The sequence below is a fragment of the Macrotis lagotis genome, chromosome X, assembly GCF_037893015.1.
Source record: "Macrotis lagotis isolate mMagLag1 chromosome X, bilby.v1.9.chrom.fasta, whole genome shotgun sequence".
NCBI lineage: Eukaryota > Metazoa > Chordata > Mammalia > Peramelemorphia > Peramelidae > Macrotis > Macrotis lagotis.
Window position 1 is genome coordinate 634701144 of NC_133666.1, and position 18753 is coordinate 634719896.

Below are 18753 nucleotides of genomic sequence, written 5' to 3' on the forward strand. Positions count from 1 at the left end.
TAGCTTTAGAAGGGGGGGAGAGGGAGAAGGTGTTTCAGAAAGATGTCCCATAAGATTGGCCACCAAGCTAGTTGGAATGGCCCTTTCAGTTGACCTTGAAAAGGAAATGACCTCCTTCTGTTCTTTCTTCCTTAGTACTTTGGAACAAGTTGTTCTCCCTTGTTAAATATCCTGTGAGGGAGTAGAGGAGGACAATTGGTCTTCCCTTCCCCTTATATACCCATTTGGAAGCAAATACGAGCAGCTAAAGCTCAAAGCCAAGTCTAGGTTTTGAGCTCTTGGTCACCTTTTTAGATTTGTATTTTTCCCCTGACTTTCAGTGACAAAATAGTTATCACAAATAGATACTTACAGTCTGGGAGGCAGTTTCATGAATTCAAAAGGTCAAAGCTTCTGGGTCTCTCAGAGCTTACTGTCAGTAAGAATTTCCATATCATGGAGCATGCTCACTAGCAGAAAGACAAGCCTAATCCCTGACCCAGTTTGCCAGAAGACATGGACCTGGAGGAAATTGTTTGGTCCATTAAGAGCCAAAAATTGATCATTCAGAAGCACTGCAAATGTTTTATGTTCTGAGGTTTTAAATCATTCTCCCAGAAAAATATAAAAATAATTATAAGTTACTGCTCTTTGGACTTTTTTGTGGTAGCAAAGAACTGGAAACAAAATAAATGCCCATCAGCTATGGAATAGCTAAAGAAACTATAGTGCATGAACAGAACAGAATATTATTGTCCCTTAAGAAGCGATGATTATGTTGAATTCAGAGAAATGTAAAAAAGATTTGAAATGAGAATTTAACATAAACTTGGCTGAAAAATGAAGTAAGTAGAGCCAGGAAAACAATATACAGGTTACTAAAACAATGTGAATGGAAAGAAGAATCACAAAAGAATTATAAATGAATACTGCAAAATTATAAACAATTGACCTAATGAAGAAATGTTGAGAAGACATTTTCCTACTTTCTTTTTTCTAAAGAAAGATTTTATTTATTTTGAGTTTTACAATTTTCCCCCTAATCTTGCTTCCTTCCTCCCACCCCCTACAGAAGGCAGTCTATTAGTCTTTCTATGGTATACATTGAATGTGGTGAGAGAGAAATCATATCCTTAAGGAAGAAAAATAAAGTATAAGAGATAAGATAACTTGTTTTTCTAAATTAAAGGCAATAGTCTTTGGTCTTTGTTCAAACTCTACAATTCTTTCTCTGGATACAGATGGTATTCTCCATCACAGATAGCCCCAAATTGTCCCTGATTGTTGCACTGATAGAACGAGCAAGTCCATCAAGATTGATCATCACCCCCATGTAGCTGTTAGGGTGTACAATATTTTTCTGGTTCTGCTCTTCCTACTTTCTTTATAGGGATCAAGGTCCATGGTTATGGAACATTATATATCATCAGATTTTTTGGGAAGGGGCAAGGCAATGGGGTTAAATGACTTGCCCAAGGTCACACAGCTAGGTAATTATTAAGTGTCTGAGGCTGCATTTGAACTCCTGACTCCAGGGCCGGTGCTCTATTCACTGAGCTGCCTAGCTGCCCCTTCATCAGATTTTTTTAAGTGTTTATTTGCTTTTTTAGTTTTTTTTTTAAACAAGGCAGTGGGGTTAATGACTTGCCCAAGGTATATAACTAGAATGGATTTGAATTCAGGTCCTGCTGACTCCAGGTCTGGTGCTCTATCCACTGCACTACCTAGGTGCCCCAAGTGTTGATTTGTTTTGGTGAATTTTTTTCTCTTCCCTTTTTTTCTTTTTTAAATTCTTTGTTTTAAATAATGATTCTCTGGGATGTTTCCTCTGGAATACGGGGGAAATATGTATCCAGCAACCTTAGTTGTTAATGTGATATAAATATTAACAACTACCAAATTCTCATTGATTATCATGAGACACAAGATGTAAATAATTGGAATAGAAGGATTCCAATCTGAAGGTAATCCTTTGCTTTTTGAATCAGTATACCTTGAAAAATGATGCTGTATTTGTTTTCTAAACACTTGTAAAATTTCTATAGATGATATTCTGATGATTGACAGTAATGGGTCTGGGTGAATCAGATCTGATGTTTATCTCTGAAGATGTAAGTAGAAAGACTTGAAGCTGAATTTCTTTGGATGCCTTGAAAGGAGGTCTACCTAATTAACACTGCTCTGAGTTTCCACCTCATACCTATTGGGTAACAAAATTTACAAGAAAGAAAAATGACAAATGTTGGAGAAGCTTCCCTTAAATAGGCACACTAAAGAACTCTTAGTGGAGTTATAAGTCTAGTCATTCTGAAAAACAATTTGGAACTATCATTGAAAAGTTAACTATGAATATCCCTGACCAAGCAATACCAAGGTCTATATTCCAAAGAAATTAAAGAAAGAAGAAAAGTACTCACAGTTATAAAAAGTATTTATAGCAGCTTTTTGTGTGTATGCTGTCTATGAGGTGGCAAAGAACTAGACATTAATGGTATTTTTATCAATTGGGAAATGGCTAAACAAATGATCATATATGAATATATTAAAATACTATTATGTTGGAAGAAATTAAGGAAAAGATAGTTTCAGAGAAACTTGGAAGACATGTATGAATGAATATAGAATGAAGTAAACAGAACTATGAAAACTTCACAATGACTGTAAAACTTAACAATTTAGAGTTAAAATAAAATGACAGAAATATAAGTTAGATATGAAATTTATTCTCTAAGATTCTCCTACAGGAGAAGGCCACTATGGAAATGATCACCCCGAACAAAGGGAAAGAGAGATATTTTATGTATAAACAAGGTTAAGGAAATCATTAAATTTTCTTGGAGCCCAGCTATTAGGTTGCACAATTGCTTGTCAAAGAATATCATCCTTATATACAATACTATCTTGTCTAAGGCTATCTCTTTTCTAGTTGAAAATGTAACAAAGAAAGGACTACTTTATGGCTTTCTAGTCATCTTTCTTCCTGAGATTGTAATTAACATGTGGAGAGATAACATTGCATTTCTTTAAAATAGTAAGAAAGCAGACTTTTTACCAGTAATACAGGTCTGAAAAACTTATTCAACTTTCTCAACTACCATATAAATGGAAAGAACAATCATAAAAAAAAACCTGAAAGTAATTGTTGCAAAATGATAAACAGCAAGTATGATCCTAAGGAAGAGAAATGAGAAGATAGGTCTCCTCACTTCTATTCCGTTATAGAAGCAGGAATTCCACAGGTATGGTATATTGCCTTTTTTGTTTGTTTGTTTTGTGTTTTAGGTTTTTGCAAGGCAAATGGGGTTAAGTGGCTTGCCCAAGGCCACACAGCTAGGTAATTATTAAGTGTCTGAGAATGGATTTGAACCCAGGTACTCCTGACTCCAAGGCCGGTGCTTTATCCACTACACCACCTAGCTGCCCTATATTGCCTTTTTTAATGCATTGAATAATTTTGCTCATTTCTCTCCCTTCTTCTTCTTCTTAGTTTTTCCTTTTAAAAAAATTCTTGTTTTACATGTATAACGTCTCTTATAGAAGGGAACAAAGGGAAGGAAAAATTACAGTGATTTTAAAATAAGAGATTTTGGGGAATTTTGGCCAAGTGAAAATCACACCAGTGATTTTGCAAGGATAGAAGTCAAATAAAAGGAAGGGAAGGGAATAAATATCAATATATAGCACCTACCCTATGCTAAGTACTCTGCTAAGCACTTTTTACAAGCATTTTCTCTTTTAATCTTCACAATAACAAATAAAGTGAATATCTAAATTAGAAATGAAGTAGATGAAATATTAGACAAATTATTATACCAAATATTATTTTCTTCTGTGCTGGTCTTGCATATCCCATGGACATCTGATTTCCATCCCATTTCCATCCCATTGTGGACTCACCGTAAGGACTCTTCCAGTAAAGAGGGATTACTGAGATGTAAATATCTAAATTCCTTAGAGATGTGAACTCACCGAGATAGTAGGGATTACCTCCCCAACTCCTTCTCCAAACTCCTCCTTACCCCTTTCCCAGCATGCACATTGTGGCTACTCTCCTAAATTAACCCTACCTTTACCCTGGATGGATACTGCTGTTAGCAGCCTAGTAAAAACCAGGCAACTGCCCTTTACTTTCTTTCTGTACTGCTCATCCCATGATGGTGGCTGCTGCTACCGCTGCTGCTAATCCCCTCAGGGGAATCAGTCACTTCCAACCTGCTTTACTGGTTATATCTTCTCTCTCCCTTAGCTTCTGCTAACCACAGTAAGATGAAATAAACCCTTTTTTTTTTGGTTTCTAAATACTTCTCAATCAGAGTCAAAACTTTTTTATAAATTCATTCACACATTCTCAAACCCAAAACCAGACCCCCCCCCCAGTATTTTTTGTTTTCATCAAAAAGAAACATGATGTATGTATGCTATGGAAGCTTATTCACTATTAACAAGGGTATAGATTTGACTTCCATAGCTTTTTTAGTACTGTTTAGAGTGTCCAATCTGCAGTGTTTTGTACATTTGAATAGACCAAAGAGATGCAGTCCATCTCTAGTAAGGAGCTGGGCTGAAATGTTGCTAAATTATATATTGGGTATAGCATTCATGGGATTATATGTAGCTAAAGAATGTTATATATAGCAGAATTTTGTGTAGTCAGATTGAGTAGGATGAAGGTAGTTAATTCAGGTTTTGTTTATTCAGTCCAAAGCAGAATTGGGGGTAATCCAGTTAAATGTTACAATCTGATAATAAGGTTGTTTTTCCTCCACAATAATAATAATACATTTTTATTTTTAAAATTAAGGTAAAATGGGGAGAGAAATATGGAAATGACCAGATTTGATTCCAGAAATCTAATAACTGTGATACCCACTTCCTAACAAAGATGATGGCTACAGAATATAGTATGAGATAAATACTTCCTTTTTTGGTAAATTTTTTTTATTCATTTTAAGCTTAAATACAAAATGAGGAAAACCGAAAAAACCTTCAAACCTCCTTCCCCACATTGCCATATTCACAGAAGAATATAAGAGAAGATTCAATATAAAACAAAAAAGTTCCATTTTAAGAAAACGTATATATACTATACATTGTTTTCAAATTCACCCAGATTTTCTTTGCTTACTTGTGGATTTTCTTTTGTTCTCTGCTCTGTATTTTTTGCTTTATTTTTTCCTCTCTCTCTCCTCCCACCCTAAAGAAGGCTACAATTAAATGGGATATATATGTGCATGTGTGTATACATGTATATGTGTGCATATATACAGTTAAAACATAAACACATAAATATGTATACTCATACATTTATGTAAGATCATAATATGCATATTTCCACTTGTTATCTCTTTCTCTGAAGGTGGATAGCATCTCCCTTAATAAGTCCAAGTCTTTATATATTTTGAAATCAACCAACCTTTTATTTCCTATACCATAGCAACATTCCAACCCAATGTAATCCTATCTGACTGTCTATGAAAGTTTTCCACCAAAAACTGCATCCCTTTTCTGCATCTCTTCTATTCTAGTATGTTTTGGTTTTATATAAATCACAAAATTTTATTTTAAAAATAGAAATTATCCATTTTACACTTCAACAATACTCTCACCTTATAACATAGTTTGAAATCTGAAACTGCTGAATCTGCTTTCTTTACATTTTTCACCTGGTTTCTTTGACATTCCTGACCTTTTGTTATTCCAAATGAATTTTGCAATTATTTTTCAAAATAAGATAGTTTTTTAATAATTTGATTGGGATGTCATTGAGTAGATAGATTTGCTAGGCAAAATTGTCATTTTAAAAATTATATTGACTTTACCCATGTATTACTTCATTTATTAATATTACTTCAATTATTTAAATCTGACATTGTTTAAAAAGTGTTTTGTGTTTATGTTCATATAGTTCCTGTGTCTGTTTTGGCAGGTATATATTCAGGTATTTTATACTATCTAGTTATTTTAAATGGTCTAAAATAATATTGAATAATATTGCTGCCTATTTTTCTCTTTTGAGTAAATTTGTTTCAGTTTTAACTTTGAGAATATGATTATTACCCTGGCTTTTTTACATAATAAGTCCAATTCCTGCCCTTTATTTTATCTTCAGGTGTATATCTCATTTTATAGTGTGTCCTGAAAGCGACCCATTGTGGAATTCAAAATTTTAATCTGCTATCCCTTTTCATTTTATGAATTCATTCTGAGCTGTAATTACTTGTATATTTTCCTCCTTCCTATTTTTTCTCACAATTCTTATTCCATTTACCCTATCCCTCTTCACTCCACTACTTTACATCTACTGATTACCTTGCTGTCCTATTCCTTAACCTACTCACCCCTCCAAAAATCTCTTCCTTTATCCTACCCATTCCCTTGTTCTCTCATTTCTTTGTGAATAAGATGTTTATATTCATATATATATATATATATGTATATACATACACATATATAGTATACATATACCTAAATATTTATTTATTTAACCCATTTGCAATGAGAATAAGCTTTCAGCACTACTCACCCTCTCCCCTATTAGCTTCTTCTGTATCAATTTTTCCTTTTGTATTTCATTTCTATGTGATAATTACTCCTTTTTACATCCTCTATGTAGTTTAATTTTTTAGAATCACCCCATCATATACAGCTCAGTTTAAATGTTTCTTTCAAACTACTCAAATAATGATGATGTCATGAATACTGATAACATTTTCACATATAAAAAGTAAACAATCTGGCCTTATTGAGTCCCTTATAATTGGTCTTTAATGTTCACCTTATGTTTCTCCTGGATCTTATATGTCAAAGTTCCACTGCTCTTTTTATCACAAATACCTGAAAATTATTCAGTTCATTAAATGTCAGATTTTTTTTTTCATTAAGAATTACACTTGTTGGGGCGTCTAGGTGGCATAGTGGATAAAGCACCGGCCTTGGAGTCAGGAGTACCTGGGTTCAAATTCGGTCTCAGACACTTAATAATTACCTAGCTATGTGGCCTTGGGCAAGCCACTTAACCCCATTTGCCTTGCAAAAAATCTAAAAAAACAAAACAAAAACAAAAACAAGAATTACACTTGTCCTTCAATTGGGGAATGGCTTAGCAAACTGTGGAATATGTATTCCATGGAACACTATTGTTCTATCAGAAACCAGGAGGGATGGGATTTCAGGGAAGCCTTGAGGGATTTGCATGAACTGATGCTGAGTGAGATGAGCAGAACCAGAAAAACACTGTACACCCTAACAACAACATGGGAGTGATGTTCAACCTTGAAGGACTCGGTCATTCCATCAGTGCAACAATCGGGAACAATTTTGGGCTGTCTGCAAAGGAGAGTGCCATTTGTATCCAGATAAGGAGCTGTGGAGTTTGAACAAAGTGCAAGGACTATTCCCTTTAATTTAGGAAAAAAACTAGATATCTTATTGTCTGATCTTGTTACCTCTTAGACTTCTTGTCTCTTCCTTGAGGATCTGATTTCTTTCTCATCACACTCAATTTGGATTGATGTACAGCATGGAAACAAAGTGAAGACTGACAGATTGCTTTCCTTGGGGGTGGGGGGGGAGGGAAGTAGGATTGGGGGGAAAATTGTAAAACTCAAATAATATCTTTAATAAAAAAAACAATAAAAAAATACATGGGGCAAGATGACTGGTAATAGCCCTGATGCAGAGGAAAACCATGTCTTTTTTTTTAAAAAGCTAAGGGTTTTCACAGGTCTCACTTTGTTTGAAGTAATACTCATTTTAATAAAGGCTAGGTATGAATTGAGGCAAAAAAAATTACACTTAACTTTGCTGGGTAAGTTACCTCTGGTCATAACTCTAGTTCTTTTCTCTATATAATACAGTATTCCAAGAGCTATAGTCCTTCACATACTAGTTGCTCAATCTTATGTAATCCTTATTGTAGCTCCATGATATTTAAATTTTTTTCTTATGACTTGCCACATTTTCTTTTTAACCTGGGAACTTTGAAACTTGGCTTTGATGCTCCTGTAAGTTTTCCTCCTGGAATCTCTTTTAGGTGGTTATTAGTGGATTTTTTCCTATGTCGGTTTTGTTGTATTGTTCTAGAACTTCAGGCTAATTTTCCTTGATAATTTTTTTTATAATATTGTCGGTTTTGTTGTATTGTTCTAGAACTTCAGGCTAATTTTCCTCGATAATTTTTTATAATATTGTATCAAGATTCTTTTTTAAACACAATTTTAGATAGTTTTACTATTATATATTGTTTCTCTTTGATCTGTTCTCCAGATCAGTTTTTCTGAGCAGATGTTTCAACCTCTCTTTTATGATTTCATTTTTAAAATTTTGTTTTATTATTTCTTGATCTCTTAGAAAGTCATTAGTTACTCTGTCCAATTCTAGTTTTCAAGGAATTGTTTTCTTAAGTTTTTGATTTTCTATTTCAAGTTGGTTGACTTTCTTTTTATGATTTTTCTTGGATTGTTCCTATTTTTCCTAGGATTTCCTTGATCTCTCTTATTTGATTTTTAAAGTCTTATTTAAGTTCTTGCTAGAACTTTTTTGCATTTGGGACCATTTGACATTTCTCATTGAAAAGGAATATTATTTTTAGCTACATTATTTTCCTCTGAATATGAACCCAGATCTTCTTTTTCCATAGTAGCTATTTGTGGTTGAGTTCTCTCTCATTTGCTAACTCCTTTTCATGTTTTGTTTTTAGCAGCTATTTGTATAAACAAATTCTAGTTCCAAGGAATGGGGACTGATGCTCCAAATCTCAGGTCCCTCTTACTGCTATTTTATGAGGTTTGTCCTGGGGGCCAACCTTGGATTCTCTTCTCCATTCCTAAACCAAGACCAGAGTCCCCAGTCACACAAGATTAGAACTTGATCAGGGTGAGATGAAAGGGGTGGTGTTTTCCTTCTGCATTTTGGAATTTTAATGCTGTCTGAAAAGGGAAAAAGTACAGAAATAAGAAGATGCACAGGACTGGGCTTTCTTCCAAAGGACACCTGAGCCACTAGGCAATGACATCTGTATTTTCCTTCTTCAAACCAAGCCTTCAAGGGAGATCATGAAAGATGAAAGCTAGAAAGACTAAAAGGAAGAGATTTTTCTTTCTTATTCTCTTAGATTAGAGTAGCAATGGGGGGGGGGAGTCTCATATCTTTATAATAAGGATCCTACACATTCTTAAACCATGATAGAATCATCCATGTATAAGATTCTGGGGGAACTACTTCCAAGTGAAAGAGTACTGGAACACAAACAGTTTTCAGTGTCCTACCACATTTTTGACAACGGGTTTTTCTATCATTTTTGTAGCTGGAAAAGTCATCATCTTTAAAATGGACTAATTCAGTATCTGTAGGACTTTTACTGTATTTAAATCTGAGAATCAAGAAGACTCCATTCAAACCATATAGCTCTCCCCGTCCCATGTTTCCATGAACATTGTACCTAGATTTTTGACTTTTTTGATCATTCTTTTCCAGTCTAGATTCAGGGAGTAGAGTCCAGGATTACCAGCCTTGTGGAGCAACAAGAGTCCTAGAGTCCAAGCCAATGCTGCAGCAATGCTCTGGTAAGCAAGTGTCTTGGACTCCAGAAGCTGACACTTCTGGCTTCAGATTTAAACTCAGTGGGATTAATACTTTATAATAATTGAGCTATGAGCTTAATCCCCTTTCTTTTTTCTCCAGAGACTGAGGTAGTATAGGATTTATTGTGCTCTCAAGGTGTTGGAGGAAATTCTTGTATACTTCTTTTTGCTATGTCTTTTAAATAAATATCTCTTTTTGAAAACTATTTTGACATTAAGTAAATGGAATTGGAATGCTAGTCATTGGGTTCACTAAAAGAAGGGAGAACATAGCTAGTGGGGTCTTAAGCTGATTGAAGATAAAAGGTCATCCTCAATCCCTTTATGATATCAGAGAACCACTGTTATACTTGAGTAAGATATAAAAGACCAGAAAGGTCTGAAGGAAGACCAGAACCACAATGTGTTTCACTGCTCCATTGACCGTTTAGATTTTGTCTCCTGGTCTCTCCAGGAGATGCCAGTTTGAGGAAGGGAACAGCAGATATCAACTGCCACAGGAAGGCCTGGTATAATTGTTGTTCCATGTGTCAAGGAAAAACTATGTCTCTTGCTTTCTCTTTAGGTGTACTCCTAATTTAATGTACCTCTTCACTAGAAAGGGCCTTAAAATACCAACTTCACAGAGAAAACCCCAAGCCTCCAGTCTCAATCTCCCATTAGCTTCTGTTCTTCCCTTCCTAGGAAGAAATAGAAGTTCTAGAGTTTTTAATGATTTAAATTCTCTTTAAAATTAATGATTTAAATTCTCTTTAAAAGCAACCAAAGAAATTTTCAAGTCTTACCTGAATGACTATTTCATAGAGAATTCTATTAAAATATGTGTCTCTTGACCTTGTTACTTCTGAGAATTTTGTTTGAGTGGTTTCCTGAAAAATAGAGGTCAGATTCTTTTTTAAAAAATGTAGGCAACCTAATGATCTTAATGAGCTTTTTGAGCTGTTAGTTCTATCATCTTTACTAGAAAAATTCTTGAAACTTTCCCTAGTTGAAATGTCCTTTAATCTTCCTTGATGCATGTTCTGTACTCATGATTATTTATTTGTTGCATGAGAGTTTTATTTCTCATTGATTCTAAATTTTTAGTCAAAGTTTCCATTACTTTCACCATATTGTTAATTTCAATGATTGACTTGCATTTCCTTTTTTTTATAGATGATGAATCTCACAGGACAAATGTCTTCTCTTTCTTTATCAAAAGTAAATTCTCCTTAATTTCCTTTGACATCTTTTTAATTCAGTTTGATGCATTTAGGCTTTTCCCCCCCAGAACTGTTGTTGAAGTTACTTTATTTTTTCTTTTGATTATTTCTCTTCTGTCTTTTAATTTAATAAAATCTCTTCTCACCTCTGCCTCCTACAATCCTTTTGTCTAAATGATGGCTTTATCACCACCTTCTACATGAAATCTTTCCTGATTCCCTCCAATTGTAGGTGCCGTGCCTCTCAAACTACCTTGTATTGAACTACTTTTTTATTAATGCTGAACTATCTTTTTAGATGGGTGCTACTCCCATTCTCATTTATGACTGATGAACTTTGAAAGAATGTTGTCCCAGATAAAGAAAAGAAAAGGAAATAAGCAATCGGGGGAATAACCGAATCAATATATTAAATATTAAGGGATTTAATATGTATGACACCATGCTATGCAAAGGGAATGCAAATGCAACAGATTATATAAATTCTACTCACAAGAAGCTTACATTCTTTTTTAAAAAATTTTATTTATTTAAGGCAATGGGATTAAGTGGCTTGCCCAAGGCCACACAGTTAAGTAATTATTAAGTGTTTGAGGCTGGATTTGAACTCGGGTACTCCTGATTCCAGGGCTGTGCCACCTATCCTTTTGATATTGAATTGTGACACTTCAGAGTTCTCACTGGAAGAAAAAATAATCCCTAATTACCCTCCTTGATTTATTTTCCAGATTAGTTGTTTTTCCAATGAGATAGTTCACATTTCTTCTATTTTTTCATTCATTTGACTTTATTTTATTGTTTCTTAATGCCTCATTAAATCATTAACTTCTATTTTCCCAATTTAATTTTTTAAGGTGTTATTTTTTCAGGATATTATGTACTTCTTTTACCAAGTTGTTAATTCTCTTTTCATAAATTTTCTTGTATCACTCTCATTTCTTGTCCCAATTTTTCCTCTGGCTCTCTTAGTCTCTTCTAGAAATTCTTGGAACCAATTAGCATTTTTCTTTGAGAATTTCTGAAAAACTTTTCACATTATTGTCTTATGCTCAAATTATTTTTATTGTTGTTTGCTCATTTTACAATCTATTTCTTGACTTTTACCTTTATTTTAACGTTGGGCTTTGCTCACCTGGAAGCACTGTTCTAAGCTCTATTGTCTTTTCATGGTTAGTTCTGGGGTCTGCAAGGTTTTGGAGCTCCCAAGATGGTGTAATCTAGATAGTATGGTTATTTCTCTTCTGGTTCACACTCTGGTCTTTACCCAGGAAAGACTTTGATCCCTTGCAGCTTCAAACATTAGTACTTTCTATACCTTGGAATTGTGACCAGGGCCTCTATTCCCTTATGACCAATACCCATTGCTCTTCTCTGTCTTGAAACTGTGACATAGAACTATGTATGGGTAATAGAGATGTCAATCTGTGCCAGCTATACCCAGTGTGGTCTCCTGTAATCTCTTTCTGGCTAGTTGCCTCACTTCCTTATTGTCTCTGGGCTGATAGCTCCTAAATTGCTGCTGTGGCTCTAGCCACTATTGTTGCTCCTGCATATGTGGGCTCTGCTTGGCTTCCACCCCAGTATCACAAATTTCTCCTTATGTCTTGATTTTCTTAGGTCAGAAAAATGACTCACTGTGACCTTTTGTTGATTCTGCTGCTCTAAAATTTGATTTGAGACTTCGGAGGAGAATATTGAGAAAATTCAGATGAATAACCTCTAATCTGCTATCTTGGATCCCAATGTCTCTTATTTTTATAAATTTGAATCACTTCCATATATATATATATATATATATGTATATATGTATATATATATATATACATGCACACATTCATAGATATTTATAGAGAGAGAGATGTATATCTTGAAAATGGAACTTTTTATCAAAGAAAGTTGCTCTAAAGATCCTTCTTTCTGACTTCTAATTATCTGAATTAGATTTGTCAAAAAAGTTCTAAATTTTATGTAATCAGAATTGTTCATTTTATTTTCTTTGTTCCTCTCTTTCCCTTATTTGGTCTTGTATTTTCCCTCTATGCATGGATCAGAAAGATATAATCTTCTTTGTTACTCCAATTTGTTTATGATATGACTTTTATGTCTAGTCATATATACATTTGGAACTTCTATCATAATGAAATTCATATTTAAAAAGTACACAATCAAGAATATTAAGAGTTGGGAAGAAAAGTAGAAAAGGATGATAGCTCTACTGTATTTCAAAATACAATTAATAATTATACTTAATAAATGTAATTAATATTTATAAAACTGATCTGGTACTAAAAAGAACAACAATAAAAACCAAAAAAAACCTGAAAGATAGCAATGGAACAGAATAGAGAGCCCAGAAATATAGCCCAGAGTGCATAAGAACTTAGTGTTTGGCAAATCTAAGCTTAAAAAACAAAGGGGAGGGGTGGCTAGGTGGCATAGTGGATAAAGCACCGGCCTTGGACTCAGGAGTACCTGGGTTCAAATCCGGTCTCAGACACTTAATAATTACCTAGTTGTGTGGCCTTGGGCAAGCCACTTAAACCCGTTTGCCTTGCAAAAACCTAAAAAAATAAAAATAAAGGGGAGTGGAATTGTTTTTCAATGGATAAATAGGAAATATTGAAATATTGGACAATTTAAGGTAGAAACCATACCTTATGATACTATAGCACAAAAAATTCTAATTGAATCAGAGATCTAAATTTTTAAAAATTTTATTTATTTAAGGAAATGGGGTTAAGTGACTTGCCCAAGGTCACACAGCTAGGCAATTATTAAGTGTCTGAGTCTGGATTTGAACTCAGGTCCTCCTGACTCCAGGGCCAGTGCTCTATCCACTGTACCACCTAGCTACCCCTTAGAGATCTAAATATTTTTAATTATTTTTTTAAACTAAAAGAAAAAAGCATAATGCATTTGACTCAACTACAGCAAGAAAGCATTTTTTTTTATCAACAAAACAAGTGGAGGAAATTATGAAAGACAAAATTGACTGGTTTAAAGCTTCCAATTGAACCAATTAAGAGTGATTTCTCTTTTCTCTCTGTAGAATAAAATGTATACTATTTCACTTTGTGATGTCATTGGTTTCCATGGATTCACTTATCATCTCAGCGGATGATTCTTTCTTTTTTATTATTGAATTTATTATTAAATATATATTATTGAATTGATAGTATTTTATTTTTCTCAATTACATGTGAAGTCAATTTTTAACATTCATTTAAAAAAATTTGAGCTGCCAAATATTCTCCTTCCTTACCTCTCCTCCCCCTACTCTAAGACAGTAAGCAATTTTATATAGGTTACATATGTGCAATCATGTAAAACATATTTCCATTTTAGTCATGTTGTAAAAGAAGAAAAAAACCAAGGGAAAAAAATCATGAAAAAAATAAAGTGAAAAATAGTATTGAGCAGATGATTCATATATCTATGTCCCTCTCTAATTTCTCTCCTTACATCTAGTCTTGCATCTTCAAATGCCTATTTGACATCTCAAATGATTTGTCCCACAAAAAACTCAAGCTTAACATGTTCAAAACAGAGATCCTCTTTCTCTCTCCCTACTTCTCCCTCCTAACTATAACCTTATATTCTGTCCCTGACATGGAATTTTGATAGATGAGCTTTTGCCTTTACCTTGTTTACTCTGGAATTTTCCTTAGTAGCTGGGGTCTTCACACCCTGAAATGTCACTTCACCTCTGTGGTTCTCTTCTGTCACTGGTAAATTCTTCTGGGGTCTCCATTTGGGGAGAGGGGACTAGACTGGCCATGTTTCATTACCCATCTGGTTCTGCTTTTAACTCTGGATTTTGCCCCCATCCTCCCAAGGGGATACCTTTCTATCTCTCTTTAAACTCTCCAGATGTCATGTGAAACTCAAATGAAATAATAGTTAATGGAGAATAGGCTTTATAAACATTTAAATTCCATACAAACTCCAGTCACTGGGTCTATAGGTAAATGTTTAACAATCAGGCTCTCTAAAAAATTGTATCCACATATTTCAAAGTTTAATAGGCATCATCACCATCTTAAATCTAAACAATCAAAAGAACAATAAATAAAATCCTGATTTGCAGATTGCCAATTTTGGAGTTGTAAATGCCCTCACTGAAAATTTAACCATCCACTCTCACAAACTCTTAAGAATTGGCTCCAGCACAGCCCTATTCTTCCCCCCACTAAATTCTTAGATGAAAGGAAAGTGGCTATTTTTCTTTTTTTTTTTTAACTTTTCTTTGCATTCCTATCCCATCACAATTTTGAGCAGATAACTGCTTAATGGTTCCATGAACCAAACTTTACTCATCTTAACCATTAAGCAAATACATTTGTTGCATAATGGAAATTATTTGCTCATACTTCCATGTTTTATATGTTTGTTGCTACCCCTACCTCCCCATCCACCCCCCATTCCAGTTTCATCTACTGACTTACCTGAGTTTCACCTCTGGTTTTCTACAACTCAGTTCCTTTTAGTTGATCTTGATTCTTTTCTGAAGTAACACACACACACACACACACACACACGCACACACAATAGTGGTCCATTTTCTTTCTCTATATTAGGCATCAGGAAGATGATATCATGACAAGTATATGAATTGGATTTGAGTAAGGGGGAACTGTGGTATGTCCTCAGTCTCACTTTCTCCTTCAGAGTCACCTGGGTCCAATGACCAGCTATGAATCAGGGCAACTGGAGATGACCCTGGATGTGAAGCAATCAAGATTAAGTGACTTGCGTAAGATCACACAGCTGGTGTTAGGTGTCTAAGACTGGATTTGAACTCCTGTCCTCCTGACTTCAAGGCAAGCACTAGGTAGTGCAGTGGATAAAGCACTGACCTTGGAGTCAGGAGGACAGGAATTTGAATCCATTCTCAGACATTTGACACTTACTGTGTGACCATGGGCAAGTCACTTAACACCAACTGCCTCACATCCAGGGCCACCTCCAGTTGTCCTGATTCATATCTGGCCATTGGACCCAGATGACTCTGGAGAAGAAAGTGAGGCTGGTGATTTAGCACAGCATCCTCCTCACTCAAATCCAATTCCTGTGTTTGTCATGGCATCATCTCCCTGATTTCATGATTTTCTTCAAGAATGAAGCATTTTGCCAATGAACTGGAATCCAAACTTGCGTTGTTCTTGTTTAGTGAATGAATCTCATTGCTTTTTCTTTGCTAGCTAGGACAGCTTCTGGACTTCTCATTGTGCCAACTAAACTTCTCTAAGAAATTTTTTTAGTTAAATCAGTATCTACTTTCATCTGTTATATATATTTTTAGTACCTGTAGTTTGATTAAAAAGGATGAATTGAAGGTATTATAATTATATGCAATGTCTCTCTTTTTACTTGATATTTATTTTGTTTTGTTTTAACCAGTCAACAAAGTGAATGAACATATACAACTGAATCTGAAGTGACTGCTACAGTTAGCATCATTTATTTCCTCAATTAGTTGACATTTGTTAAGTTCTTATTTAATTTTAAATTTAAACCAAAAATACAAGCAAAAAAGACAGTTTTTTTTTACCCTCAAGGAGCTTACATTCTAATGGGAGGAAACAACACAAAAAAGGACTTAATATATATTAAAATATAGTCAGTTTCATTTTAAGAAAAAAGTCATTTGGTCTCTCAACACCCAGTATTTTTTAACACTCTTGAGGAAAGTATTATTTATTAATGGACATGTGGCTTCTAAATACCCTTAGAAGCCTTTATGTTCTTTTATTTCTTGAACTTCATCTATATTTGCTATTATAGTTAAACCAAATTTATATTCACTTTTGCATTGATGTCACTAAGTATAGAGACATATTGACTTGGGAAGATTTTGTCAACTTTCTCAGAGGATTTCTCTTTCTTCATCCTCTGCTTCTATAGATCTTTGACACAAGCTTCAGTTCTTTCATGATGGAAAAATAAATAATAAATGAAACTGTTATAGTGACATCATCTAACAATATAGACGATATTTTATGCTGGTAGACCCCCCCACCTCCCTGTAATGAAGAGGGGGAAGTATGTCTCATTATCTGTTCTCGGGGACTTTCATTGGTTTTTCAGTCACTCATACTTTTTTGGGTGAATTTGGCTTTTTACCTAGCACATAAATTACAGCAATCTTAAAAATGTTCTGTTTCCATAAGCAAAATAAAGTAAAATGACCCCAGTCAACTAAGCACCTATTTTGAACAAAGCAGTAAATAAGACCATGAGGATAAAAGAGACTCAAGAAACTTTCATCATTATCATCTTAATAATAGAATTTATATTATATTTTAAGGCTAATAAAGCATTTTGACAAATTTTATCCTCACAGCCTAGGAGATAGGGGGCATTATTCTATTATTATCCTCATTGAGGATGAAGAAATTGAGGTGGGCAAAGGCTAAGTGACAGGTTAAGTTGGTAAATCTCTGAAGTTATATTTGAACTCAGGTCTTCCTGGCTCCAGATCTCATACTCTATTCTGTGGCCCACCTAGTTGTCTCTATATTCTAAAGAGAGCTGACAGTGAATTCAGAGATAAGTAGATAGAAGATAATTTGAAGGAGAAAGTACCAACAACTGGAGGGATGAGGGAAGACATCCTGAAAGGGGGGTCATCTACCTTGGATGAAAGTTGGAAAAAGATAAGTATTCAGAAGGGATGGCAATAAAGAGGGTATACATTTCAGGCTGATGATTCACATAAATAATCCTTCATTATTCTTCTTCATTATTGAAGAAGACCAAAATGACATCACTGTGTTAGAAACAAGTGTGTCTGACTGTGGGCTGATCAGACTAATCTGAACTTGGAATGCTCTACCACTGGTTGGGCACAAATTTCATCTTTCCTTTGAGCTGCTTCAATTCTGTCATGCTCATTGAGTGCAGCACCCTCTCTGGCAAGGTCACACCATGCTAGATGGCCCTGTGCCAGTGTATCCCATACTGCACAATCAATTTCAAAGTTCTTAAGAGAAACCTTCAGAGTGTCCTTGTATCACTTTTTTTTGACCTTGTGAGCACTTGCCTTGTGTAAGTTCTCCATAAAATAGTCTTTTTGGCAATATTAAAACATGGCTAGCCCATAGTAGTCACTCTCTCTGTATGAATGTTTGAATGCTTGGCAGTTTAGCTTGAGAAAGAACTTCAGTACCTGCTATCTTCTCCTGCCAGGTGATCTTCAGAATCTTCCAAAGACAATTTAAATGGAAATGATTCAGTTTCCTGGTGTGGTGCTGGTCTAGTTTTCACAGAGATATGTGAGATTGAGGAAATTTGGTGAACAGCTAATAGTTTGGGTTGGCCAGAAAATTAAGTGTATAAATAGAAGGAATGTGAGATAAAGCTGAAAAGGTAGGTTGAAGGCAGAATGTGGGGAACCTTCAATTCAAAACTAGGGAAGGGGTGGCTAGGCGGTGCAGTGGATAAAGCACTGGCCCTGGAGTCAGGAGTACTTGGGTTCAAATCCAGTCTCAGACACTTAATAATTACCTAGCTGTGTGGCCTTGGGCAAGCCACTTAACCCCATTGCCTAGCAAAAAAAAAAGACTAGGGAGATTCTATTTTGAACAGAGAAGTGATATTACATTGATTGATTGTATTCTTATTTTTTTTAATGAATAAAAATATTTTTTCTTTTCCTACCCCCCTCACTGAAAAAAAAAAAAAGAAAAAGTCCCTGTAACAACTATGCATTGTCAAGCAAAACAAATCCCCATGTTAACTACATTCCCTCAAAATATCTGTCTCAATCTTTAGTCTGTTATCTGTCAGGTGATGGGCAGAGTGTTTCATCATGGGACCTCGGAATTGTGGTTCATCATTGATCAGAGTGCTTAAGTCTTTACAAAGTTGTAAAAATTTGTCTTCTGGTTCTGCTCATGTCACTTTGTATCAATTCATGCAAGTCTTCTCAGGTTTCTCTTTCTCCTTCATTATGATAGTCATTGTTGCATAAAAATGATACCAACTCTGCT